The 27,125-nt window shown below is 41.4% G+C and overlaps 1 long non-coding RNA gene across 2 annotated transcripts; it reads right to left on the bottom strand.

Annotated features, from left to right (window-relative positions):
• Positions 1-476: 476 nt before the first annotated feature.
• On the bottom strand, positions 477-20,256 carry LOC115635095. 2 transcript variants are annotated; one of them, XR_003996526.1, is made up of 5 exons: positions 20,207-20,256; positions 11,176-11,325; positions 10,578-10,674; positions 9,931-10,007; positions 477-589 (listed from the first exon to the last, which is right to left on the bottom strand). It is a non-coding gene; the product is annotated as an uncharacterized LOC115635095 (long non-coding RNA). The 2 variants fall into 2 exon arrangements; XR_003996525.1 differs by lacking the exon at positions 477-589 and adding an exon at positions 4,961-5,428.
• Between the last annotated feature and the right edge of the window lie 6,869 nt (positions 20,257-27,125).

Genomic DNA, 27,125 nt, shown 5'->3' with positions numbered 1-27,125 from the left:
ATGATGTAGGCAAATATACAGAGAGACATATGAGTTGAGGGATAAGGATGGGATACTTTGCAGTGAATTCCACACACCATGTCTGCAAGTATGACACGCATGCTCAGGATGCCTGAACATTAGACAAACATTTCAGAAACAAAATAAAAGAGTCTCCCCTTTATTGTATTTTCTATTTTGTGTTCATGCTATATGACTTTGCTGTTAGTTGATGGGGCTTGTGGTCCCATTAAATCTATGTTAAACTTTGACAATAACTTAAAGAAACCAACCCAGAACCAAACCAATAATCATAATACAAAGTTAGGAAAACCCCTTGTAAAACTTTTTAATTTCTCCCTCCTACATCCACTCAAGGAGTCCCAAGCACTGAGAAACCCTCCCTCCCACCCCCCTCTAAGTGCTGTCCTAAGGTGATGGGGAAAATTTTGATTTTTTTTAAAAAGAAAGTTTTCATCACACCAACCCTTCCCATTATTGTTGAACTTTGTGAACTGGAATTGTTGAAATTTCTGCTTCCTCCACGTAGGCACTGCAACCACAATGCTTCTTGTATATGTCACAGTTGGTGACACATTGAAATTGGCACCTGTAGTGCAAGATGTCACATTATTAATTGCTTTCATATTATTTGTAGTACCATAGTGCCCAGGGCTGGCTTTAGCAAGTGTGGGGCCAGATTTGAACAGTTTCAATGGATCCCAGCAGGGATGACTGAAAAAAAACACATACACATAAAAAAACACGTGGGGCTTGTACTCACGGGGCGGCACTCCTAGTCTTCGGAGGTGGGTCCTTCACTCGCTCCGGGTCTTCGACGGCACTGAAGGACCTGCCACCGAAGTGCTGCCAAAGACCCGGAGCGCCGCCAGGTGAGTAAAAATTAAAAAAGAGCCTCTAGCCAGGGAAGGGATTCTCGGCCACTTGACCCCCTGGCAGCCCTGCCACTGGGCACGGGGCCCTCTTAGGCACGGGGCTCGATTCGGAGGAATTGGTGGAATTGGCCTAAAGCTGGCCCTGATAGTGCCGAGTATATTACTAGGATTCCCAGTCATAGACCAGGACCCTATTGTAGTAGGCATTATACAGACTCAGAACAAACAAGACAACCCCTGCTCCAAAGAGCTTTTGACCTGAGTAATGGAGGAATCCTTCACTTGATGTGAATTCCTCTAACTCAGACCAGCTGGATACTCCAGTACTCAGAAACCCTTCCTTGATTGCTCTAGTCCATTTCTAATCCTCACTAGGTGATAATCTAACCTCCATTAAAAGCTTGAGACAATGAACCTCTGCTCTGGGGAGCTAAACAGGGACTGAAACATCCCTTCCCAGTCCTGAGGAAGACGGTGGGGAATGCAGTGCTCTGTGCCTCTCTGTAACTATTGATCCAGACTGTGGCCTGGAATAGCCACACTGCCCCTTCATGCACAATATTCATAGTATGGATCCAGTGATTCTACCCCCAAATCTTCCTTTCTCCTTCACTTGCAGAGCTGGTAAAGAAACCATCTTCCCAGCATACAGTGTATATGAAGGTGCCATCATCCCAGCATGGCCAGTCTTCTGCTACCCCACTCCAGGGAACCTACTGCACAGGGACAGGGAATGTATGCGATAACTGGTGCCCCCATGATCTGTGTATTTGTGTGGGCAGGAATCTGGTGGAGCTTGGACGACATCTCCCAACCTGTGGATCTAGAAGCCAAAGAGACCCATGGAGCTCTACAGGATAAGCAGAAAGAAGGGAACTGCCTCTTTGTGCACCCCTATAGCCAGAATCCACAGGCACAGGTTCCTCTCTGTTTGGAGACATACAAAGAGGCATTCGTGCCTATGCAACTGACATCACTGGGAATGGGAGCAGGCCCACTATATACACAGCTGGGACTAAATTTTGCCAGGATTTATATCATGTGGATTCGCACTGGAGCTGGTGGAGCTGCAGGGTGTTATTAGTGGGGACAGCGTTTGGCTCACTGTATGTATTCTTATTGTGTGTGGTTCTATCTACCTAGCACTTGCATGGTTATAAAAGGACAAGCCAGCTATTCATCATTATTTTTCAGAAAACATTCCTTTTGTTCAAATGCACAGCTGACTTTATAAAACAACTTCTGCAGAACAAGGTAAACCAAAGACACTCTCACTGTAGGAGCAGTTAGAATTCTGTAATGTTGAACTACATTTTCTTACAGATTCTTTTTTGCATTTTCCCTGCTCCCCTTCAGAATAGTATACTTGTGGGCTTTACAAATCTGAAAATACATTTAAGGTAAGATTAAAAAAATCTATAGTCCACGTTTGAATTATACAAATTTGTTACAACTTTTGCTGGAGTTAGTTCACATTGGGAAGTAACAGTGTGGGTTGTTACAGATTTGGGGTCAAAATCAAATGAACTATGCCTGTGAGCAGGGCCAGCTCTTCCATTTAGGTGGCCTAGGCAATTGCCTAGGGCGCCAGGATTATTGGTGGGCAGCATTTTGCCGGAGGGAGCGGCAGGCGGCTCCGGTGGAGCTGCCGCCATCGTGCCTGCGAAGGGTCCACTGGTCCGCGGCTCCAGTGGAGCTGCCGCAGTTGTGTCTGCGGACGGTCAGCTGCTCCCGCGGCTCCGGTGGACCTCCTGCAGGCATCACTGTGGCAGCTCCACCGAAGCCGCGGGACCACGGGGCGGCGAAACTGCCGTGCGCCTAGGGCGCTAAAACCCCTAGCGCCGGTCCTGTCTGTGAGGAAGCTTAAAAGGGTTTGGATCAAATATGCTTCCCTTTCTTACAAGTGCTGAAGTCCCAGGGAATGTAAACACTCTTTGCTTTAATTGTGAGTGTAACACATTTAGGGAAAATAGCTATATCTTAATGCTAAAGAAGTAGCAATTATAAGGGCCTAATCTTGCAAGTTGCTACACATTGCAGTCAATGGGAGTTGAGGGTGCACAGTAGACTGCTGGATTCAGCTTTAATTGTCTTGAAGCTAATAAAATCCACAACAATTAAACAAATAAAAAAAATAGAGCAGGATTCTGCAAAGCTAGCACCCTAATTCTAGGTCTTGCATGTCGTTTTATATCACTGGATCACGGCCAGTTTATGATTTGTTCAACTGGGCCCTGAGCTAAAGCCCACTGAAAACAAGGGACAGAATCTTAGTGACTTCACTGGCCTTTGAATCAGATCCCTAGAAAAGAACTGACATGATGTCCTGTGAGATATGTTGCCGGCCTGGAGCCCATGTCCAAGACATTATGGAAGGGTTGTCGAGGCTCATATGTCCCTCTGACCACTACCCCATGCTGCTCAGCCACATGGGCACTAATGACATTGTCAGGTCTGACCCTGAGCAGATCAGCAGTTACTACAGGGCTCTGGGATCTAGGGTGAAGGAGTCAGAGGCACAGGTTATATTCTTGTCGTTCCTTCCAGTTGAGGGTCAGAGCCTAGGCAGGGACACGCATATCCTGAAGATGAATGTATAGCTGGCTGCACAAGTGGCGTCACTAGAAGGACTTCCATTTTCTAAACCATTGGATGCTGTTCTGAGAAGAAAGTCTGCTGAGAAGAGGTGGGGAGAACATGAACAAGAAGGAGAAGAGAGTCTTCACACACTGATTTACCAATCTCATGAGGAGGGCTTTAAATTAGGTTCAAAGGGGGCAGGTGATAAAAGTTCTTTAAAATTTTAGGAGCAAGAGAAAGATGAACGAAAGTATAGGTTCACTACATACTGGGGAAGGAGAGCTGATAATCGATGATATCAAGAAAGCTGAGGTGTTTAATGCTTAATTTTGCTTCAGTCTTCACTAAAAATGTAATGGTGACCAGATACTTAACATAATATTAACAAGGGAAAAGGAATGAAAACAAAAATCAGGGAAGAACAGATTCAAGAATATTTAGATAAATTAAATATATTCAAGTCAGCATAGCCTGATGAACTTCAACTTAGGGTGCTTAAGGAATTAAATGAAACAATCTCAGAACCATTGGCAATTATCTTAGAGAACTCCTGGTGGACAGTTGAGGTTCTCCAGAAGACTGGAGAAGGGCAAACATAGTACCTATCTTTAAAAAGGTGAACAAAGAGAGCCTGGGAAATTATAGACCAGTCAGCCTAACTTCAATAGCTTGAAAGAAACTAGAACACATTATTAAATAATCTATTTGTAAGCCCCTGAAGAATAACAGGATTATAAGAAATAGCCAGCATGGATTTGTTAAGAACATGTCATGCCAAACCAACCTGATGTCCTTCTTCGACAGGGTTACTGGCCTAGTGGATGGGGGGAAGCAGTAGATGTGATATATCTTGACTTTTAAGGCTTTTGACACAGCCCCATGTGACATTTTCATAAGCAAACTAGAGAAAGGTGGTCTAGATCAGAGATTCTCTCCCTGGGTACCCCTGGGTGAGAGGTTGTGGAATCCCCATTATTGGAGGTTTCTAAAAACAGGTCGGACAACTCCCTGTCAGGGATGGTTTAAGTTTAGTTGGTCCTGCCACAAGGCAGGGGTGGGGTCTTGATGACTTTGAGGTCCCTTCCAGTCTTACAGTTCTACGATTTGATGGAAACTCTGATTCTACCTCTTCTCTCCTTTTAGCTGTCCTTAAGTAATTGAAAATATTTCTCTTTAAATAGGCATTAACAACAGTTGTCTTTTCTTTTTACTTTGCTTATCATTAATATTTAGGACCCAACTGGAGGCTGTTAAGTTTATCTTTAACTATGTGTGTAGTCCCGTTGACATCAGTGAGATTGCTCATGTGCTTAAAGTTAGTCATGTGCTTAAGTACCCTGTAGAAGAGAGGCCCTGAAATAGCTCCCTTATATGGAAAATCTAATTTAGGTTAACAACAAATGCGATTTGCCTTGTGGGAGCCTTTGTCTCAGTTCCCTGACTGAGGGCAAACCACAATGTAGTAATGGACAGATAATGCACTTAACTCAGTTTTTAAACAATATTTTATTGATTTAACAGAAAATCTCTAGTCTGTGGATTTACTCTTTATAATGTCAGCCAATGAATGTATTAAAGGAAAAAGAAGGAAAGGAAAAAATATACTGCAGTCTGAATTTTAACCCTTTCTAGATTTATTTGTTTTAAAGGTCTGTTGTCTCAAATAGATGTGTGAAACCAAACTAGCAGTGTTGCTTTGGCAGACCAATTGGAAAAAGAAACAGAGAAGAAAGGCAAACAAGGACAGCCCAATTTGTGTCACAGCTCAATACATTAGAGTAGGTCTGTGCCCTGAATCTTTTCTTTGTTCATGCCAGCACTCCTTTGATGATAACTTTATCTGAGGAAGATAAGACATTGCGAATTTGATTATGGCATCACTCCATGTGGTTTGGCAGGGCCTCAAGCACTGTCTGAGCTGTCTGAGCAGTTCCATTATTATTACATAGCACAGCCGAGAGTTAAGGGTTAAGCTGGAATAAATAGAGAATTTAAAAAAAAAAAGATAACAGTCACTCTTAGCCTTTAAAGAAATTTCTCTTTTAAAGTTACAGTGTCTTCTCATTACTTGCAATGTCATTCAGTTAAACATTAATAATTGTTGGACCATGTATTACCTACAAGCTCAAAGCAATCTCAGCTTCACAAACCTGGAATGTCATTTTTGTCCATCTTTATAGAATTTAATCAGTACTTATACTGTAAAGGTCTGACAAGGAGAACCGTTGATGGTAGTTGCTTTGAGACCGATCATATAATTTTCAAGCTGAATTTTATGACTATGCAGTATTTTAACAAGGAGGACACTACAGGGACCATAATTTTAACAAGACGAGGCTTTTACAACACATTCTCTCTCTAAGTCTGGGACTAAATGCACTTAATAGTCTCTCAGTTTAAGGACCTTTGACTTGGTAGAAATGAGGTAGGACATCTGAAGAGAAAGAGTTTATATCCTCCCATGACCATTGTAAGTTTGGAAAATTGATGACTATCATCATTATAAACAACCATACATTTTTACAATGCTTTAAAAATGTAGGGCCGTACCCAGAGCTGAGCCTAAGACAGTCCGAGCTGGTGTAGTTTACACCTCCTTCTAGCCCCTTCTCTCTGTGAGGACGGCAGCAGAAGGGAAGAAAGAAAAGGAGGGCTCTTGGAAGGACTGACTGGTTTTAGGGGGAAGCAAGAAAGCTCTTTGTGGGCAAGGAGAGGTGAAGCAGGAAGAAGCATGAGTGAATCCGTGACCAGAGCTACAAGACGAGAAGGCTGGGAGAGCAAGAAGCAAATGTGAAAATGGGGATAAGGCTATGTAGGGTCGTGTAGGTGAGGAAGAGAAGCTAGAATTTGCTGAGGTAAGAGACAGGCATCCAGTGAAGGGATTCATGGAAGGGGCGACTGCCACCTTCTCTGCAATAAGAAGGAGACACTTGAATCTAAATCTATGGCCCACCTCCTCCTTTAATCAGGCAAAAGATCCATGGATATCGATGGGGATTTGCTTAAGAAAGGCTATGTTCAAAACCTCAGTATGTGGCCCGGTGTGTTGAGATGTGGTATTACTATGGGCTACGTCAGTCTTAGCTGAAGAGGTCAGGACTGTGCATTTTGATTGGATGGTTACTCAGGTGTCAGGCTGTCATAAACAGATAAGTAAGAGTTAATAGAACAGAAGTACTTCATATCTCTTTTGCCTGTAAAGGGTTAACAAGATCAGTGAGCCTGGCTGTCACCTGACCAGAGGACTAATCAGGGGACAGGATACTTTCAAATCTTGAGGGAGGGAAGTTTGTGTGTGTGCTGTTAGAATTTGGTGGTTGTTCTCTCTGGGTTCTGAGAGTGACCAGACGTGCAACCAGGTTTCTCTCCAATCTCTCTGATACAGGCTCTTATGTACTCAGAATAGTAAGTACTAGGTAGATAAGGCGAGTTAGGCTTATGTTTGTTTTCTTTATTTGCAAATGTGTATTTGGCTGGAAGGAGTTCAAATTTGTATTTTGCTGGAAGGATTTTAATTTGTACTTGTATACTTAGGCTGGGAGGGTATTCCCAGTGTCTATAGCTGAAAGACCCTGTAACATATTCCATCTTAAATTTACAAAGATAATTTTTACTGTTTTTCTTTCTTTAATTAAAAGCTTTTCTTGTTTAAGAACCTGATTGTTTTTTTATTCTGGTGAAACCCCAGGGGACTGGGTCTGGATTCCCCAGGGAATTGGTGGGGATAAAGGAGGGAAGGGGGAGAGAGAGGTTAATTCCTCTCTGTGTTAGGATTACTTTCTCTCTCAGGGAGAGTCTGGGAGGGGGAGAGAGAAGGAGGGGGGAAGGTGAATTTTCCCCTCTGCTTTAAGATTCAAGGAGTTTGAATCACAGTGATCTTCCAGGGTAACCCAGGGACGGGAAGCCTGGGAGAGGCAACGGTGAGGGAAAGGGTTTACTTTCCTTGTGTTAAGATCCAGAGGGTCTGGGTCTTGGGGGTCCTCAGGCAAGGTTTTGGGGGGACCAGAGTGTACCAGGCACTGGAATTCCTGGTTGGTGGCAGCGCTACGAGTACTAAGCTGGTAATTGAGCTTAGAGGAATTCATGCTGGTACCCCATCTTTTGGAAGCTAAGGTTCAGAGTGGGGGTTTATACCATGAACAGGCTGTATAGAAGTAAATAATCTGGACAAGTAGCCAATCAAATAACGCAATATTCAAAAAGCTAAACTGATTCAGAAGACGACCCTAATGGAGGAAACACGCACAATGGGTGAGAGCTACAGAGTGTACATAGGCAGGTTAACAATTCAATGTATGTCTCTCTCTCTTTTACCTTCTTATTAATGCTGAGGGAGTGGGAGGGGTATTGAAAAGCTGACCCCCATGTTTGGGACTCTGTTGCCCTATTGTCCTACCACAAGGTTCAAGTAACTCCCATCGATGCCAGTAGGTAGGGTGACCTATGAGTGATAACCAGTGCTGCTCTATTCCTATTTTCTCAGTTTCACAATATTATTTTGTGACCAAAAGATACAGTAAGTTCCTGCACAGGATCCAGTCCTGCAAAGCCTCCCTTATACAAATAGCCCTTACTCATGCAAGCAGCTCTATGCAGTTTTTTAGGACTGCTTACATAAATGAGAGTTTCAAAATCCAACCGTATGCTCTACAGACAAGTGTCACTCCTATTTCCTCCTTAACTGACATGGTGTGCATTAAGCTGAAGCAAAGAGGGGCCCCTGCTTTGATGTGCTGTGCTAGAATCCAAGAAAAGTGTATATCGAGTATTTTAATAATTAAGAATTATGGGTTTGAAAGCAAAGCTGTTAGCATTGCCAAGCTCAACCAGGGTCTTTGGAAAGTACTCAGTTGAAATGAGTTTCTAAGAAGAAATTATGTTATAAATTATTTTTATGGAATGTTCAAATGTTAAATGAATATTTAGGCTGCAGTTCATGAAAGCCTCCCTCTTCTGAAAAAATGTTTTCATTTGACAGATTTCTCTTTGTCAGCATTTCTAACAGTAAAAATGACAAACTTTCATGGGTAAATGCCAATGAAGACAGCTGTATTTTATTATTGAATACTTCTGGTGCTTAGTTTGGCACCAGTCCTGTTTATATTGCTAGTAAGATTTCATGCAAGCCTTTGCAAGGTCGTGTGTTCAAACTTAAATGTCCGATATGGTTTGTAATTGATTCCATCCCCCTCTCCTTCTCAGTCCAGTTTGCAAAAGAGAATTTATCACTGAGGAACGCAACCCTCCCATGTTGCAAACTCAAAGACAAAAAATTCCATAGCAAGACTCTAAAAAAACCTCTGCTTCTATTATTATTCTCTTTCACTGTAGGGGAATGTGTCAGTTCCTGCTGTTACTGCCCTGGGATTCTTATTTTTTTCATATGTTTGGATTAATTAACTTTTCTCAGCATTAAATCAAACCAACCCATGTGTCCCACATCTTAATACCAAACATCCAGCTATTGGCTGCACCGCCAGTTTCCTTCTTTTTCCATTACTTTGTCCAACATCCTCTAGGTCTGATTTACTCCCATTCACTTCTATTGCTGTGCTTGGCAATTTACTGCATACTTGAATTGGAGCTGGGCAAATATCACCAAATATCTTCCCAAGTCAGGTGGGGGAGGGGACATTTGAACCGAAAAAGGAATTAACTTTGTACTTTTATGCCCACTTTCTGCATACATTTGAACCAGCAAGTCTTATTTGGGGGAAGGTTAGCAGGAAAGTAATGGTAGATTTGCCTAGTCATGTGTTTGCACTGGCCAGTGTCTGTGTTATATGGGATGGATTAGTAGTTGGACAGCAGGGGAAGAGAGATCCCAAAACTCCTCACCAGAGCCCTGTCATAGAGACAAGTAAATGATCCATAATCATTTCATCCTGGCTGACAAATGGGGAATCCCATGGACACTGAATTCACTATCTAACTTGGCAATGTAATGTTCTCTCATTAGGGCACTCCGTGAAAAGCGGGCAGGCTGAGGACTGTCTGCCCTATGCACTCCCTTATGTCATCACACCTCCCTCTGCTGTTACCATGTCTCCCTCTCCATCCTTGTTTATGTGTTTATTCATCTGTTGTGTATAGTCTAAACCCTAGATTGTGAGCTCTGAGGCAGAGATGGTCTTTGTGTTATTTGTTTGTGTGATGGCTAATATAATAAGGCCCAGAATCCCTGTCTGAGATCCAAAGGCTGCCATAATCAAAATAATAATTATGAAGATGTGCCACATTTTGGTAGCATTCTGTCATTGTTATATAAGACCATGCATTAAATTTCACACTATTTAAAATGAAGTCTCACTATTACCTCATTTTATATCAAAATAGCTTCCCCAAAACACGTTCTCTACACATTGCTAATAAATATTTTACGGAGAGATAAAGTGGGTTATTCACAGTCACCTCAGGTTTCCCTCTTGCTCTGTATTCTGTGCTGTGCTGCTGTTAAACTATAAAGGTACCTTACCTTGTTACTTTACATTTGCCAACAGTGAATGGCATGTGCAGCTTATCTTCACATAACAAATTTCTCCATATCCACACCTGAAATGGCAATGACTTTGTTTAAGAAAATAAGTACTGTATAGGAACACTAAGATTTCTACCCCCACAAATATCTAGACACTTACTGCAGCAATAAAACTATGGATATAGCTGGACAAGGTGTTGAGAGGGTTTTTTTTCTTGGGGGGGGGCAGTTTCAAAGGAAAATGAAAGAGTACATGGTAGAATTCAATCTGGAGAAAAGGTTATATCTGCATGCCATGCAGATATCACTGGTGACAGAATTACTACAAATATCATATGCTAGTAACTCTCGCTAAGAGCTCCAAAATGCTGTTAATTCCTCTCTCCCAGGGTGCACAGGCAGTGGTGCATCAGTAAATTGGCAGCAGAGTCTAATTAGTGCTGTCACTCCATCCCCTCACTAGAAAGAAGAGGCAAAGGGAAAAAAGATAATATTCAATAAGCAAAGGTGCAGACAGATCTGGATTAATATAGCTGGCAGATCCAAAGATCTCAGGAGAATACAAAGCACAAGCTAAAAGTTTACCCAACTAATAATCTCAATTGGATTGAGAAATTAGAAATGGAAAAAGAAACTTTACAGACCTGTAGTCTCATAAGCATCACAGATCCTTGTATTGCTACCATCGAGGGGTAGCCAAATGAGCTCATGTGTCTTCTGAATGATTGTGGGCCCTTCTTCCTATGGGGAGGAAAGAGCAGGGCTCAGCAGATTCATCCTGGAACTACAGCAGGGCAAATAACAGAGGTTTTGAAATGGCAGGGAAAAAATTGTTTCAGGACAAACAAAATGTTTTGATTTTACCACTTTTAAATGCTTTTGAATTCTTGAAATCAAATGAAAGGAAACCTTGATGCATAAAGTCATTCCACATGAAAAAACTGAAGCATTTTGTTTTGGCATTTTCAAAACAAAATGTTTTAATTTTTTTTTTAATTTTGGTTGGGTTTTTTCCCCCCTGAAATAAATAATGTGGCAAAGCTGACACAAATTCACGAAATCTCGCAGAATCTGCATTTTTCACTGAAAGATGAGGCAACAAATTTCACTCAGCTCTACTTGTAACCCATTCTGAGTCTTAGGTATATATCCAGTAGAAGGAAATTACAGAGTCTAACTGTTTCTAAGAATTTCCCACATCCAGCTCTCAGAAGCAGGCTCTGAGTCTAGAGGTAGTGTTACCTTAAATATCACACAGAAGTGAACTTGCAGCCAATACAAGGTAAACAGCACAGAAGTAATTAGGTTCTCCTCCACTTGGAAGGTGGGCATCTACATTGCGATTCTGCCATCAAGGTTCTTGCTAGGTACAAAGCACTGTGACAGTCATGCCTACAGGTAGATAACAGTGGTCAGTTAGCATCTGAGAAAAAAGGGTGCTATCTTTTGGCTAGCTGCAGATGAAACAAAAGTTTTTCTGGACCATGATGCAATATGACAGGCAAGGAGTAGTGATGAATCTAATAAGCCCCTAAGATTTCACAATAAACAGGTAAATTGAGAGAACACTAAACAAATACATCTGTAAATAGAATCTTTACCAATATCAGGCAGGTAGCGAGCTCTCTTTCCAAAATGATGATCCATTTGATTTAATGAGAACAATGATCAGAACTGGAGTGGCCATTTGAGATTGACTCCGTCTATGCCTCAATGCCTTCTGTTTAAAGAAACAATTAACAAAGCTGCAATACTATACTGTGTTGGGAGAGATTCTCGCTAATAATATCTGGGCGAAGCCCCACCAGAAATCATCATTTCTGCCTCACAAAATAAATAAATAAAAAAAATAAAAAGACAATTTTCCCCCAACCTCCACTGGAGTAATCCTAAGGGAGGAGGATACCAGAATGAATAATTTACTTACAGTGTGGTTCTGCCTTTAAAAACAGATTGCAAAAATAGCACTAGGGTCCCTACTCATGGGGTCTCATTCTCCATATGATTAGTCATTTACACCACCACAAAGTGAATGCAAAAAATTAAGGCTGAAATCCTGGCTCTGCTGAAGTCAATGGGAGTTTTGCCACTGACTTCAGTGGGGCTAGGATTTCCCTCTAAGATTCTTATTTGATGGTGTTTTATACCCACTTTACGCATGTGTAAATGACTAGGCAAGATCCAGGGTAATAGAAAATCAGATCCATTATGTTTCACAGTGATTGTTCTAACCACTAGCCCCACAAAGTCAGCCTGGATTCAGTCTGGCTGGGTTCTTTTCATCTATCCCATAATCACCGATAAAAAAAAGGATCTGCAGGACAAATTATGTTAGTCATTATTTAAATTTGTATTATACCAGTGGGACTGTGCAAAGATACAATGAATAACAATGCATCAGAGAATACTCTCAGATTTACTGACACAATCCCATTGTTTTTTTGGTTTTGCTCATAGTGCTTCTTCCAGTAGCCTTTAGGTGTGTGCTGCTGGCAGTTAGAAAAAACATTGTTTTAGTTGTAAACTGAGAACAGTATGTATGGAATTACTTTTGAGGTTCTCAGCAAAAAACACCCATACGATGTTCCCTCCCAGTCTGTTTTGACCAACTCCCAATCAATAAACTATAATATGTCCCACAACATTAAAAGGCACAGCAATTACAAACATTGATACTCAGCAGATGTGCTCCCTTTATTAGAACAGCAGCATGTAAGAACAACGCTTTTCTTTTAGTCCAAGGAATATCTGTCCTCTACCTGGTTGGCAGATCTCCAAAGCCTTCCAAATATATTTGAAGTTTCAACTTTTTTTTTTTGGCATCTTGGGGGGGAAAAGGGTACTATCCGCTTACTAGTCAAAATGCCATCATGTATGAGTGAGTATGGGATGGAAATATAGCTACAAGTTCCAGTAATTCAACCATCAAGGAAAGGAAACTATGGATAGAATGATTGCAATAGATTCAATCCCCCCCACCCCACCATGTAAAAGAGACTTGAAAGATGCCAATGCAACTGAAATTCTAACCACTTCTGGAGACATTCTGTTACATTGTGTAAGTTCTTAAAACGTACTAGACAAAAGTCAACTCACAGTTACCACTGGAGCTATAGTAGGGATGTATTTGCCCCACTGTATCTTATAAAAAAGAGCCAAGAGAAGACTTACACTATCTACTTCTGTGGATAAGGCTAACCCCCCGTTCAACAGCAAAGGCATTCATATTTAAAGCCCTAGCTTATCTACACTGAGTGTACACTGAGTTATCACAGGTTTTCCCAAAAGCCTTCTCATCTCAAATGTAACTAGTGGCCTGCTCAGTAGGGCAGGCAAATGGTTCCTACTCAAGTCAGTACTCCGTAGTTCACAAGGTCCGCTAAGAACAGATCAGAACTGGGCAATACAATGTGACCTTTTGGATATGTACAGCAGTTTATAGGTAATCAGATCTACTACTTCCATGTAAGGGTTGGGGTAGGAGTTGGTCATGCTGTTTTTATAATATTTTACCTGCTCCCATTAAAATCAATATAAAAAATCCTAGTTGGATCAAGATAGGACCTCAGTCTTTAAGATGAGAAAATAAGAATTAGAACTAAGCAAGATTTAAATCCCATTGAAGTCACTGAAAAGACTCAGCTGGACTTTGGATCAGGTCTTAAACATGGAGAACCAGCTGGGATAAAATAAGAACCAACCAAAACTTTTGCTAAGACCTGAACCAAATATTTGAAATGACTCAAGCTGCCTCTAAAGCATTTTTCTTTCTCTTACTTTTTTGCACTTCCCAGAACATTAACCCTGATACAGCTATTGTCAAATGTCTTTTAAAAAAAAATCTTCTATTGTTGTTTGAAGTGTAGTTGTAGCCATGTTGGTCCCAGAAGATGAGCGAGACAAGATGGGTGAGATTGGACCAACCTTTCCTGGTGGAGGTGACAAGCTTTTGAGCTTCACAAAGTTTTTAAAAGGGAACTTGTCTCGCCTAAAAAAAAAAAATCTACTCCTGAACTAAGATCAGAGGTTCCAGCCTGGAATTAGTACTTATGAGCAGCTTTAAGCCCTGGAAAATAGTGTTCTTAATGAAAAGGCTGACAGACCCTTTATAATGAGTCCTCATAAATAAGGATTCAACTAATCTGCGAAAGAAGTTCACAAAAGTGGTGCATTTCAGCAGAATGCACCACAGAACAGGCAGCATTGCCATCCATTGGGTCTCTTTAAAAAAAACTGAGCAACTTTAATAACCCAAGGAGGAATTGCTCCATGCCCTGGAATTAGTGTCCAGTTCCCATTTACACCAATGGGAAATTGTTCCTGCAGAACCCATTATGTTCTTGAGATAAGATCACTTTTAATGTTCATTCAAATAGTACTGCTTCAGAAAGCTTGGGGCAGTTTTCATATTTGACTTACTTTGGGCATTACAGAATTTTAAAAGATTCCAGAATTGTTCATATTCACTGGAATTTACAGCTAAGATTGATAGGCATTTCAAAGTCAATGTGATTTCTTATCCTTCCATTAGGAATAAATGCAATAGTATTCTTCACCTTATATGCTACTCTCTCCACTCCATCCTAGTACTTGTGAGTGATTTACTGCACCAATGACAGAAGTTTTCAGAATCCTTTGTGCACAGCATAAAAGCTATAAAGCCTCTTAATTCTTTTGGTAAAGCCCATTAAGACTTTGTGAGTGCCCCTGGGAGGCATTCAGCAGGGGTGATAGATTGGAGGACAACAAGAAGTTACCATGTGGTGTTCTGTTATTGAGGATACAAAACTGTTCTCTTCTGTAATGAGGGACGATGGTTTTATAGCTAAAAGCATGGGCCAGGGAGTCAGGAATCCTGAGTTCTATTCTTGATTCTGCCACAGACTTTCTGTGTGACTTTGGGCAAGACTTACAGCTGCTTCTACAAGATGCTGGGATTCAGCAAGAGTTGAAGACACCTGGCCTATTACAGGGTGAGGATTTTAACCACTTAGTGCTTCATTTTCCATAAATGCTCATAGTGTTGCCAGCCTTCTTCAAGATCAACATTGATCCCTTCACCTACTCTGAATGGCACTGCCTAGCATGTTCTCATGGTGTCCTAGACACAGACATGTGTAGGTGGTTTGCCTTTCACCACGTATGCTTTAATCTTCCATTACAAAGCTGTTACAGAGGGAACCACAGCAGAAGGCAATTTCCACACAATTTTCTCTCCTCTTCCCAGCCCACGCTCTGAACCCCCACCCTTACTTCCTCCTTCCTCCCAAATATATCCTCCCAATTACTGAGCCAATTGCCTCATTAGCCCAGCAGCTGCCACCCAAGTGTCAGTAAACACCAACAGAAACTGGCAAATTAACTTCAATTAAGCCTGCAACCTTCCCAGGGCAGCAGCAACCTCATTGATCAGGGTTCTCCAGGTAGTGCCTTGTCACAAGGTCATTGTATGATCCAGCCAACCAACTTGCAGGTGTTACCCTTGCAACGAGATAGCCAAACCAGCAACATGTATGTGAACCCTTTCAAATTCTGACATACTCTGGAGTAAAATCCTAGGACTGCACCCAGCCATAGAGTTTTGGTTCTGGATAAATTATAAATCTGAGAGGAGATTTATTTTCATATGTGTCCAAAATCTTTCAGATGGCAGCTGATTTTACAGCTATAACTCAAGAGATTGGCTGAGTTTGCAAGATTTCATCCTTGAATGAAATTTTATGAGAAAAAGCCCAAATCTGAACGCAAACCCTAGCTCTTATTCAACACTGAATCTATGCCTAAACCATGAGCCTGGGAAGTGAAATCCAAGAAATTATTCTTATTCCTGGACTCGCCAAACCCTCAGCACACAATCCATGCCACCAAGGCACTGGTAAGGCATATTTATTTAATCTACACTGTACGATCAATTTATAGTATATAGTGCATTTCAGTATTTGGTCAAAATGCTACCAAAACCAATCACTTATAGGACGCTGCACAATTCCTGCAAAGCATCTCCATCCAGCCTGATTCTTGTATGCATATCAGTGGGAATTTCTGGAAACATTGTGCTTCCAATAAACCAACATTTTCATTGGCTGTTTGAGAAATACAGGGTGACCTAGCATCTCCCAGCTAGCTGCCTCTCCAGTCTAATCTTCCTGGATATTTTAAACTTTGTGGAGAATGAAAAACAGCTCAAAATAAAAAGATAATGCCAACGTTTGGCCCAGGATATGAAAGGAGATTCAAAGAGCTTGGCTTGTTTAGTCTACCCAAAAGAAGGCTGAGGGGGGATATGCTTGCTCTTTATAAATATATCGGAGGGATTAATATTAGGGAGGGAGAGGAATTATTTAAGCTTAGTAACAATGTAGATACAAGAACGAATGGGTATAAACTGGACACTAGGAAGTTTAGACCTGAAATTAGACGAAGGTTTCTAACCATTAGAGGAGTGAAGTTCTGGAACAGCCTTCCAAGGGGAGTAGTGGGGGCAAAAGACATATCTGGCTTTAAGATTAAGCTTGATAAGTTTATGGAAGGGATGGTATGATGGGAGAGCCTAATTTTGGCAATTGATCTTTGATTATCGCCAGATAAGTATGCCCAGTGGTCGGTGATGGGATGTTGGATGGGATGGGATCTGAGTTACTGCAGAGAATTCTTTTCTGAGTGCTGGCTGGTGAGTCTTGCCCACATGCTCAGGGTTTAGCTGATCACCATATTTGGGGTCGGGAGGGAATTTTCCTCCAGGGCAGATTGGCAGAGGCCCTGGAGGTTTTTCACCTTCCCCTGCAGCGTGGGGCATGGGTGACTTGCTGGTGGATTCTCTGCAGCTTGAGGTCTTCACACCACAATTTGAGGACTTCAGTAACTCAGACATAGGTTAGGGGTTTGTTATAGAAGTGGATGGGTAGGGTTCTGTGGCCTGCTTTGTGCAGGGGGTTGGACTAGATGATCACATTGGTCCCTTCTGACCCTAGAATCTATGAATCTATATAAACAAACTTTAATTTCCCTAGCATGCTGAAGCAGGGATTTTAACTTCCCTGTTTCATCCCTTCATTAAGCCCAAAGAAATCTCCCTAGGATTATGAAGCTATATTAATTAAGAAAGTGCAAGATTTTGTGTCTATGGGTAAATTCAGAATCATAGATTTGAAGAGGAAGTTTGATCAGGTTATTGCTTTTGCTAGACACAGAATACTAAAGGCTAAATTGATATATAACTTCCCTGTTACCAACCCTGAACTTAGCCACTTTGAGCACAGATACTGATGCAGAAAGAAATTAGAGGTGTTCTAATTGTGAGCTTTACGCTTACATTACCAGTGCTTCAGGCGCTTGCAAAGTCTTCAGAGCCTGGTGGGACATGAAAGATAATAAAGGTTTCTTCAGAGTATGACAAAATAGAATTGTTGATATGAAAAATCCAGGGGACAAAACTCACTTATTAAAAAGACACATGCTGCCATATTTACTTCAGCAAACTTCCTCCAGAGAAAGAACATATGACTTCAAGTCTGAGGGATCTAAAAAAGAGCAGCCTGTCCACACTAGCATGTTCAAAGATCAAATCTGTGCAGGCAGGTTAATTATTCCAATCTTATTCAGGAAGTTTGACTTGTCAGAGTGGGTACCTATCTATTATTCTTACAGCTGCAATATACAGGCCACAGACACAACCCATCAACGGGGGTGGTGGGCAGGACTTGGAGATCAGTAAAGCAACCTACTTAAAAAAGAAAAACACGGAAAGAGTTAGAGACTAAAGCATTTCAAAAGAAACCCTTCCATCCCACAGAAAGGGTAGAAACTGCTCCATTTCTTTCTAAATTCCTACAGTTTCCAAGAAATATAGAAGTCAAGCCATCCCCAGTCCCTTGGAATGTGCAGTAACAGAAGTTACAACTCCTTATGCTTTAACAATACCAGTGTGCAAGATAAAAATAGAATTAAAATATTCCAAAGCTCTGTACAAACTAGAGATGAGCTACTAAGCATCCACAGGAAACTAAACAGCCATCTCTTGGACAGAATTCCAGTCTAGACAGAGTCCTTAGTCAAATAGATCATGTGGTCTCAATCCTTACTAGACAGAAGACTGCCTCATATGTCACCTTGAATAGTTCTATAAAATTGGTGTGATTCATGTTCATCTTTCAGAGACATGATGGAGACTGAACTGTCTTCTTTCTGCAAACAAAACACCCTCTACAAGGAGTTCCTCAAGGTCATCTCTAGGTCAGTACAGATGGGTATTCACTGAGGCTGTGTATATCAGAAAGGAACTGACAGTACTGAAAAGTGAAGCCCATCAGTCAACAGAAAATTTGGTTTCTCATTATTGCCAGTTCTTGAGCCTTTGCAAACACAAATATTCACCGCAGGAAAAAAGCTCATGAAAGAAAGATACTGTGATCAGCTCAAAGCTGGCACGTCCATAAAATTGCAGTGGAAGTCATCTCTATGCCTTTCCCTTGTGTAACAGTGGTTGGGCTTTGGAACCCATATGTGTTCCATAGAATTCTGTTTTTAATCACTACCTATGATATGATGTATAAACCCTGCACCAATCAGGAATGGGTTAAGGAGTTGTTCTGGGCTGGAGTGGCCCCGCCCCATCACACCTGTAAGTTATGATAAGAATGGAGATGGGGTTCAAGAGTGGGAAAGCTCAGTTTAGTAGCAGGCTGTTCTGGGAGGTGAGCAGGATGCTGAGCTTCCTAGCTCCCTGGGAGAGGCTGGCAGAGGGCAGAGCCTAATCCCTTGCCTAAAAGAGGCACATGTCACCTTAAGGTGAAGAGGGCTGTATCCTGTTCCTTCTGCTAGTGAACCAGTGGATTTTAAACCTGACTGTGGCCCACTGCAGGCCCATCTGAAGGAAGACAGGTCAGTGGCCCAGTAGGGATTGGTTGATTATTTCCTTTTCCTTCATTTATTATCTTGCTTATAAGATGTTAGTTCCATCAAAACCCCAGAAGGGATGAGCATCCAGAGAAACTCATCTGGACAGCTGAGACTCCTTCCCCTTCAGATTGCTAAGTACCCCACCTGAGAGACTGGACCTGGAGTGAGTGTACAAAACCATCAGAACCCAAAGGGGTGCTGCTGAAGGACCAGAACTCTGCCATGGCCACTTCATGTTAATTTGCAACCCTTGCAATTACAAAGCAATTTACTTGTTTTACAGTAGGTGCAGCACAAATACTTCTCTTGAGATGAATCAATAGTGGAATATGCCTGCAGAGAGATAACATTTTACAGTGGAGAGTTGACTAATACATTTTTTTTAATTTGCTGTCTAACAGAGAGCCATTAACTTTCTCTCTGGGCAGTTCTAATATTAAGTGTATATGTGTGCGGTGGGTGGTCAGGAGAGAAAACAATTGATTATTACATAGACCTATCTGCCAAAACTCATAATAAGATAATTAAAAAGTCCATCACAATGGATATTGAACTGCACACATGGATTATGAAGTCTCTCTGGAATGTTTCTTTGAAATGAATGCCACCCTGTCGGAAAGGAGAGAATGGAGAATGAAGTTGTCTGTCTATACAAGGGTGATGTCTGACATGGGCAGTGGCAGTGCAATTCTCTTCACACCTCATCAGTGTTTTGTCTGCCTGTTTTATCCACACAAAACATCTATACCACTTAGTTAGAGGCAGTGTTGCATGAGTAAAATCTGCAGATTAGGCCCACAGTCCTTTCCTGGAGGAACCGACTCAAAGAACAAAAGAATAGTTCAGATTCCATGAGCAGCTAGTTTCTGCTGAGACTGTCCACGGGGGGGAGGAGGGGCGGGAGGGAATAGCTGTAGTGAATTTTGTGATGTGTAGTGAATTTTGAGCCCTAAGAACATGATCCGGTGCCTACTGGAGTCAATGGAAAGGCTGACATTGACTTCACTAGATTAGCTCTTAAGAATGAGACAGGGACCAAGAAACACATTTCACATGGTTATGATGTTCTAACACTACTGACCTGGGCTATATTTGAACCAGTGAGGCTCCCTTTTCCATTACTAATCTCCCAGCCATCCAGTATACTAGGTTCTTTGGAAATCATTTCAAAATGTGCGTCACTAAGTTAGTGAAATCATAGCCAGCATTGTCAAAAGGTCAAGATTGAAAAGATTTTTTTCATGTCTCCCATTCCCTATCTCATTTTCTATACAGGTTATTTAATTCCACCTACATTCAGTCTGCCCAATATCACAGCTGGTGGTAAAGTGTAAACATAAAAGGGCATATTCCAATTTATACTAATGATAATTACCTGGGATGTTAGCTGATCTGCCTCTTTGAAGGAAATATCTGTTTCTTTGCTGAAAGATAAAAGGGTGGACATAAACCCTTAGTATACCTTACAGAGCCAAAAATGCCCTCTTTCTTCTTATGGTCTGATCCTCCAAGATGCTCCATACATCCTGATAGCTCCAAACACCCTCAATTCCCATTGATTTAGACAAGAGTTGAAGCTCCCTCCCCACTCACAGGAGGATCAGGATCAGAACAATACTTCACTGAGTTTCCACCTTAGCCCAAAGAGAGTTAATTTACCAAATTCTAGACTATGACATCAGCAATTTCATCCTCAAAAGGATACCTATAAACATTGAAAACTATACTTCTATGGAACAGACCTGGCTCACGATTTACGAATACTAAGATTGAGGCTCCCAAATGAAAACACTTGACTCATCAGCAACCATCCAGATAGATACCATATTTAAGAATCTCATATTAGAAGCCCTGACCATCACTGAACAGAAAGCACAGCGATTTTGTCCAGGCCATTACCCGGATCTTGGGGAATAGCTTGACAAAAGGACCTAGCAGGCTAAAATGAAACTTGCAATGGTAAAGGTCTGGCAATCAGGAAACCTGGCTTGTATTTAGGACTCTGCCAATGGCTAACTATGTAAACTTGGGCACAGGCAAGTCTCTTGGGCACAGATCCTCAAAGGTATTTAGGCATCTAAAGTCCATTAATTTCAATAGGAGTTAGGCACCTACATTTCTTTGATTTTCTGGACTTTTGGTGAGAATTTGCACATGAGGGTGCCTAAAGTTAAGGTGCTAAATCTGTTTCCCAAACTTTAGGTATTCCCATTTGAAACATTCAGTCTCATCTCCTTTGTGCCTTTACATAATGGACAAGTTGTGAAGCTGTATAAATCAATGTTTGTTAGAGCTAGTGAAAAATCTTCCATCAAAACATTTATTTCAGTGGAAGCTGGTTTTTCAACACTGTGGAAACTGTCATGGAAAAATGTCATTCTTCTTTTAAAATGATATTCCATTTAACTTCATTACTAACTGAGTGTAAATAAACAAACTCTTCTTCAAATAACTTTACAAACAGTGATAAGCTAAACTGGGTGACACTTTTTGAGGTAGGAGTTATAATTAGTGCCATTTTACAGATGAGAAAACTGAGTAAAAGTGCCCAAGGACAGAATCAATGTCTCTGTCAAAGCCAATATTAGAATGCTGGAATTCCTAATCCTCTTTGTGCTTAGAAAATCCTTTGTGCTCAAATAAATCAACTTTAAAAGGATGTGCAATGTATTAAGTTTAAATTCTGCTGCCCTTACTCGTGCAAAACTTCCATGGAGGCCTTTTTGCATGAGCAAAAGCTGCAGGACTTGGCACAATATTACAAACGGTTATTTGGGCCCTGTTTATGAAGTGATGACCTGACAACATACTAGTCAAGAAATACGAGCTGGTGAAACTCAATACAATGTTTATACAACACTAAGACAAGCAATTGAAAATTCATTAATAGGGCAGCTTTTTTGTAACACATTGTCTAAATCCATGCCCTTGGGAGAGAGATACAACTGAAAAGGTTTAAATAAATGTGTAATATTTAGTTACTAATATTTCACCTATAGGGGACATTCTTCTTTTAAAATGATACTCCATTTAACTGCATTACTAATCGAGTGTAAATAATCACACTCTTCTTCAAAGCACTTTACAAATCATGATAAGTTAAACCAGATGACTCTTTCTGCCATTTTGCAGATGGGGAAACTGAGTAAAAGGGCCCAAGCATAGACACAACGTCTCTGTCAAAGCCAATGTTAGAACTTTGGAATTCCTAATCCTCTGTCTCTGTGCTTAGAAATCCCTTTGTTCTCAAATAAATCAACTTTAATAGTATATGCAATGTATTAAGTTTAAAAGTTTGATTCAAATTCTTAGGATTACTTTTCATTTTTTAAAACACTAGTGCCTCAGTTTGTCAAAACATTTAAATATTTGTGTAAGTCCATCCTTATTCAGCAAAAACATACTCAAGTCACTTTGAAGTCAATAGGACCTAAGCCAGGGATCCCCAATGCGGTGCCCGCGGGCGCCATGGCGCCCGAGGGGGCATCTAAATGCGCCCTCATCCTGGACGGTGGTGGAGCATCCGCCGAAATGCCACTGAACGTTGGCGGCATTTCAGCGGCGACGCCTCTTGATGATGTCACTTGTCGGTGGCAAGCGGCGTCATCAAGAGGTGTCGCAGCCGAATTTCTGCAGCATTTCGGCGGCGACACCTCTCAGTGGCGCTGCTTGCCACCGACGAGTGACGTCATCGAGAGGTGTCGCTGCCGAAATGCCGCGGAAATTCGGTGGTATTTCGGCGGATGATCCACTGCTGCCACGGTCCTTCATCTGGCACCCGCCAGACAAAAAGGTTGGGGACCACTGACCTAAGCACATGTGTAAAGTTAAGCATGTGCTTAAAGTGCATTGATTAATAGGGATAGAATCAGAGTATAGACTGGAAGCTCCAGTGTCACTTTTCTTTACAAACTGAAAGATTTCACAATGTTCCTTTGATTTTGTGCTTATCACATATTAAACTATTTTAAAAATATATAGTCTGCAAAGAAACAATAGTCTACTAACAAGTTCTTCCCATTTACGGAAAGGTGAAATCCAGGAATGATTAATGAGGTGGCTCAGGAGGAGAACAGACTCCAAAGCAGATGAGGAAAAAATGCAACCTGTAGATCAATCCATCCTCAGTCAGGGCATAGCAAACATTGTGGTCTCCAGCCTACAATTCACTAGATTCAATATTAGGTCATTTAAGAATCCCTGTGTGACACAAATAGAAAAACAAGGTAGCAGCAGAAATATAATGATTAATTTTACATGGCGTAACTAGATCTGCATGGCAATTCCACTCCTCGGAAGCCGTTTGACAGCAGCTTTTTTTTTTCCTTCTAGTCTATAATTGACATAGTGTTCCTGAGGACAGGAAATCAGGTTGGTCAGGGTGGAAGGGGAATGAATATCATTTTTATAAAGAGATTTCACTGCAGTTGGGCACTGTACCATCAGCGACTTTGTCCGCAGAACAGTGAATGAAATGACTGATCTATTTCGTGTTGGTGAAGAAATACAGTACATATAAACACAAGATCATTCCACTAAATGACCTCTTTATCACGGCACTAAAACTGATGCAGTCCAAGCATCTGCATATTTATTATTTGCCAACCTAAATTAGTGTGGGATTCAACAGATACATTTAATTAAAAAAAAACAGTACTAATTTGTTCTCTTTCAGTTGCAAGAATGAAAATACAAAACACATTCTCAATACATTCTCTGTGATAATACTATTAGGTATTGTCATAGCGGTAGAATTGTAGGACTAATTACCAGTTTCATGACTGATGAGCAGTAGAAACATACAACTTATTGAATTACATTATAACGAGCTTACACTGAATACTTGCAGATACAACTCATGAATAACAATGGTGAGCTCAATCCTGCACCCAGAATTCTACCTGAAAGTAATAGCAAAACCACCATTGATTTCAATGGGAACAGGATTGGATCCATTAAATATTGTACCACTCTCCCATTAGCATCAACGGGCTGGGGACTGTGGAGGTGCGGGAGGAGAGGGGTCACACTCTGCCATTTTACAGATGGGGAAACTGAGTAAAAGGGCCCAAGCATAGACACAACGTCTCTGTCAAAGCCAATGTTAGAACTTTGGAATTCCTAATCCTCTGTCTCTGTGCTTAGAAATCCTTTTGTTCTCAAATAAATCAACTTTAATAGTATATGCAATGTATTAAGTTTAAAAGTTTGATTCAAATTTTTAGGATTACTTTTCATTTTTTAAAACACTAGTGCCTCAGTTTGGCAAAACATTAAAATATTTGTGTATGTCCATCCTTATTCAGCAAAGCACTTAAGCACACACTTTTATTGCAAAAATGTACTCAAGTCACTTTGAAGTCAATAGGACTTAAGCCAGGGATCCCCAACGCGGTGCCTGCGGGCGCCATGCAAATAATCACTTTTGGGGGAAAGAGAATGAGTGTGCTGTCTTGGATGAAAGTTCAGACATGTTCTTACTAGACCCAAACTGGTTTCCAATCCTTTAAAAGGCCTTGGCATACAGAGAGCAAACTTCCAAGACTAGGTAAGTCTCCTGCACTAGAGTCAGCAAGCATTTGGAGACCATAGGAATAGGTAGACATTTGCTTCTGAAAAAGCGATGGTATCGCTTATAAGAGGTGAGCCCTTTCCCTCACAAAGACAACAAAAGAGAAGAAGTTCTGATGAAAGTAGAGCCCTCACAAAGAAAAAACAGGACTGAGAATATAATAGGAGATACAGACTATACGGTTAACCCCTGGGGGAACCTTTAGACTTTGTAATATTTGCTCAAACACGTCCCACAAATATACCTATAAATTAGGTCTGGAATATAGCCCAAACTATAGGACTAATGGCGTGAGTGCAATATATTTGTATGTGCGGTTACAAGTATACCAATCTCCCTTGTGTATAGGATGTCAGACCTGGTCAGATATGCTGCTCTCGAGTGGCTGAGTAACAGACTCTACAGGCCCTAATGTTGCTACAGTTAATGGAAAATTATTTATTTATTATGGTATCACAGTAAAGCCAACAGGCCAGTGGCCCATTTGTAAGAACATGCTTTAGCTCAAGAAGGTGAGATTTGTGTTTTTGTGTGGCGCAGAAGGTCTGGAGTTTTATTCCAGGCAATGAACATGACATCTCTGCAGGCAGTGTGTGGAATAATCAACATATATAAAGTCCTGTGCAACTACCAAATTGTTAGATGATGGAGGATGGTTCTCTGATGTTTCTGAATGGGATCAATTTGAATTAAAAGCTGTCAATATTTTCCCTGAGCCCATGTAGTTGTCTGAGATACCAGTAAAGTAGGTTAACTGGTAGAACATAAGAATGGTCATATTGTGTCAGACCAATGGTCCATCTAGCCCAAAATCCTGTCTTCCAACAATGGCCAATGCCAGATGTTTCTGAGGGAGTGAACAGAATAGGGTAATTATCACATGATCCATCTCATGTCATCCAGTCCCAGGATCTAGCAGTCAGAGGTTTAGGGGCACCTCACAGCATGGGGTTGCATCCCTGACCATCCTGGCTAATAGCCATTGATGGACCCATCCTCCATTAACTGATCTATTTATTTTCTGAACTCAGTTATATTTTTGGCCTTTACAACATCCCTGGAAACAAGCTCTCCAGGTTAACTGCATTGTGAAAAGAAGTACTTCCTTAAGTTTGTTTATTAATTTCATCGGATGACCTCTGGGTTGTGTGTTATGTGGATTGTGCTATGTTGAGCTGGATGTGCTGGACATCTGGAGCCACTCTTTCAAAATGCACCTATGTTTTAATTATCCAAGACTTAAAAGGTCAGTGGGAGTTTAAAGAAGGACATTATTTCCTGAAAAGTATATGTACTAGACCAGTGGTTCTCAAAGCCGGTCCGCCGCTTGTTCGGGGAAAGCCCCTGGAGGGCTGGGCTGGTTTGTTTACCTGCCGCATCCATAGGTTCAGCCGATCGCGGCTCCCACTGGCCGAGGTTCGCCACTTCAGGCCAATGGGGGCAGCAGGAAGCAGTGGCCAGCACATCCCTCGGCCCATGCCGCTTCCCGCAGCTCCCATTGGCCTAGAGCAGTGAACCTCAGCCAGTGGGAGCTGCGATTGGCCGAACGTGCAGATGCGGCAGGTAAACAAACTGGCCTGGCCCGCCAGGGGCTTTCCCTGAACAAGCAGTGGACCGGCTTTGAGAACCACTGTACTAGACTAAATCCTGGTGCTCTCTAGTATGAAACATCTTAGGGGCACCTACAGAGAAGAGAGGTGGGCTAGAGCCAAGAGGGGGGAGCAAAGGCCAAGCAGCTGATAGAGAAAGCCAAACAACTTAGAGGTTAAAGACTTGGGATCCTACAGACAAAGTGTGTGGGAAGAACTGGAAAATAATCCATTGTTACAGTAGGCAAAACAGCAATCCTGGATCCAAACCTCTCAGGAGATAAGAGATGAGACCCGTGAAAGTAAAAACCAAACAGCATCACACCAAGAGATCCAGTTCCCAAATCTCTGCAAACTGAACTGACTCGAAGAGGGGGCTCCATCCTGCAAGGTGCTGATAGCCTTTTGACATAGAGAGTTGAAGAAGCTCGTTGCCGTGCAGACTTGGGCCTGAAAGAGGAAGAACGATCCCACGTTGTAAACAATATCGACACATTCCAGTTACTTATTTCACCATAGCAGGAGAATTAATTATTAAGCAATTACAGTTTAGAGTGTGGACAAAAAATCCAATGTAAGGCTCATCAGCTAGAGAATTTATAATGGTCCATAGCTACAAAAATATCCTCTCTAGGACCATATAATAGTTAAAGAGCTTTAGCTTTTTATAGTGGTTCTATGGAGCTCCTCAAAGCTTTTTGCAGTTACTGCAGCTTGCAGCAAGGAAATGAAAAATCTCAGCCCAAGTCTAATGCTAGTTGCTGTAGACACCTGTTGTTGAACCACAGGGAAATACAGTCAAAAAAGCTCACAACATTCAGAGCTGTGTCCAGGGAACAATAATAACAATTCATAAAAAAAAACAACCTAAACCACAGTGGATTTTAATAACATTTTCTAAAGGTTTTTAATACATTTTCCTCATTCTTTTCTTTTCCTTCTCCATCTTCCCCAGCCTCAGCTGAACCCTCTCTGCCCTGGCCATTAGTAATTTCAGTTACTATCTGCTAGGAGGCTTTTGAGAACAGGGAACCTCTGGGAATTCCTAGCTTCACAGTACACTGTTTAGACACCTTAGGTTGCAGAGTGAGGCATAGGCGGTCAGCAGCAGAAAGGTGTTTGTGATCCTCCAA

This window comes from Gopherus evgoodei, chromosome 14 (assembly GCF_007399415.2).
Source record: "Gopherus evgoodei ecotype Sinaloan lineage chromosome 14, rGopEvg1_v1.p, whole genome shotgun sequence".
Taxonomy (NCBI): Eukaryota; Metazoa; Chordata; order Testudines; family Testudinidae; genus Gopherus; species Gopherus evgoodei.
Note: the sequence above shows the minus strand (reverse complement) of the source record. Positions and strands in the feature narration are given on the sequence as shown.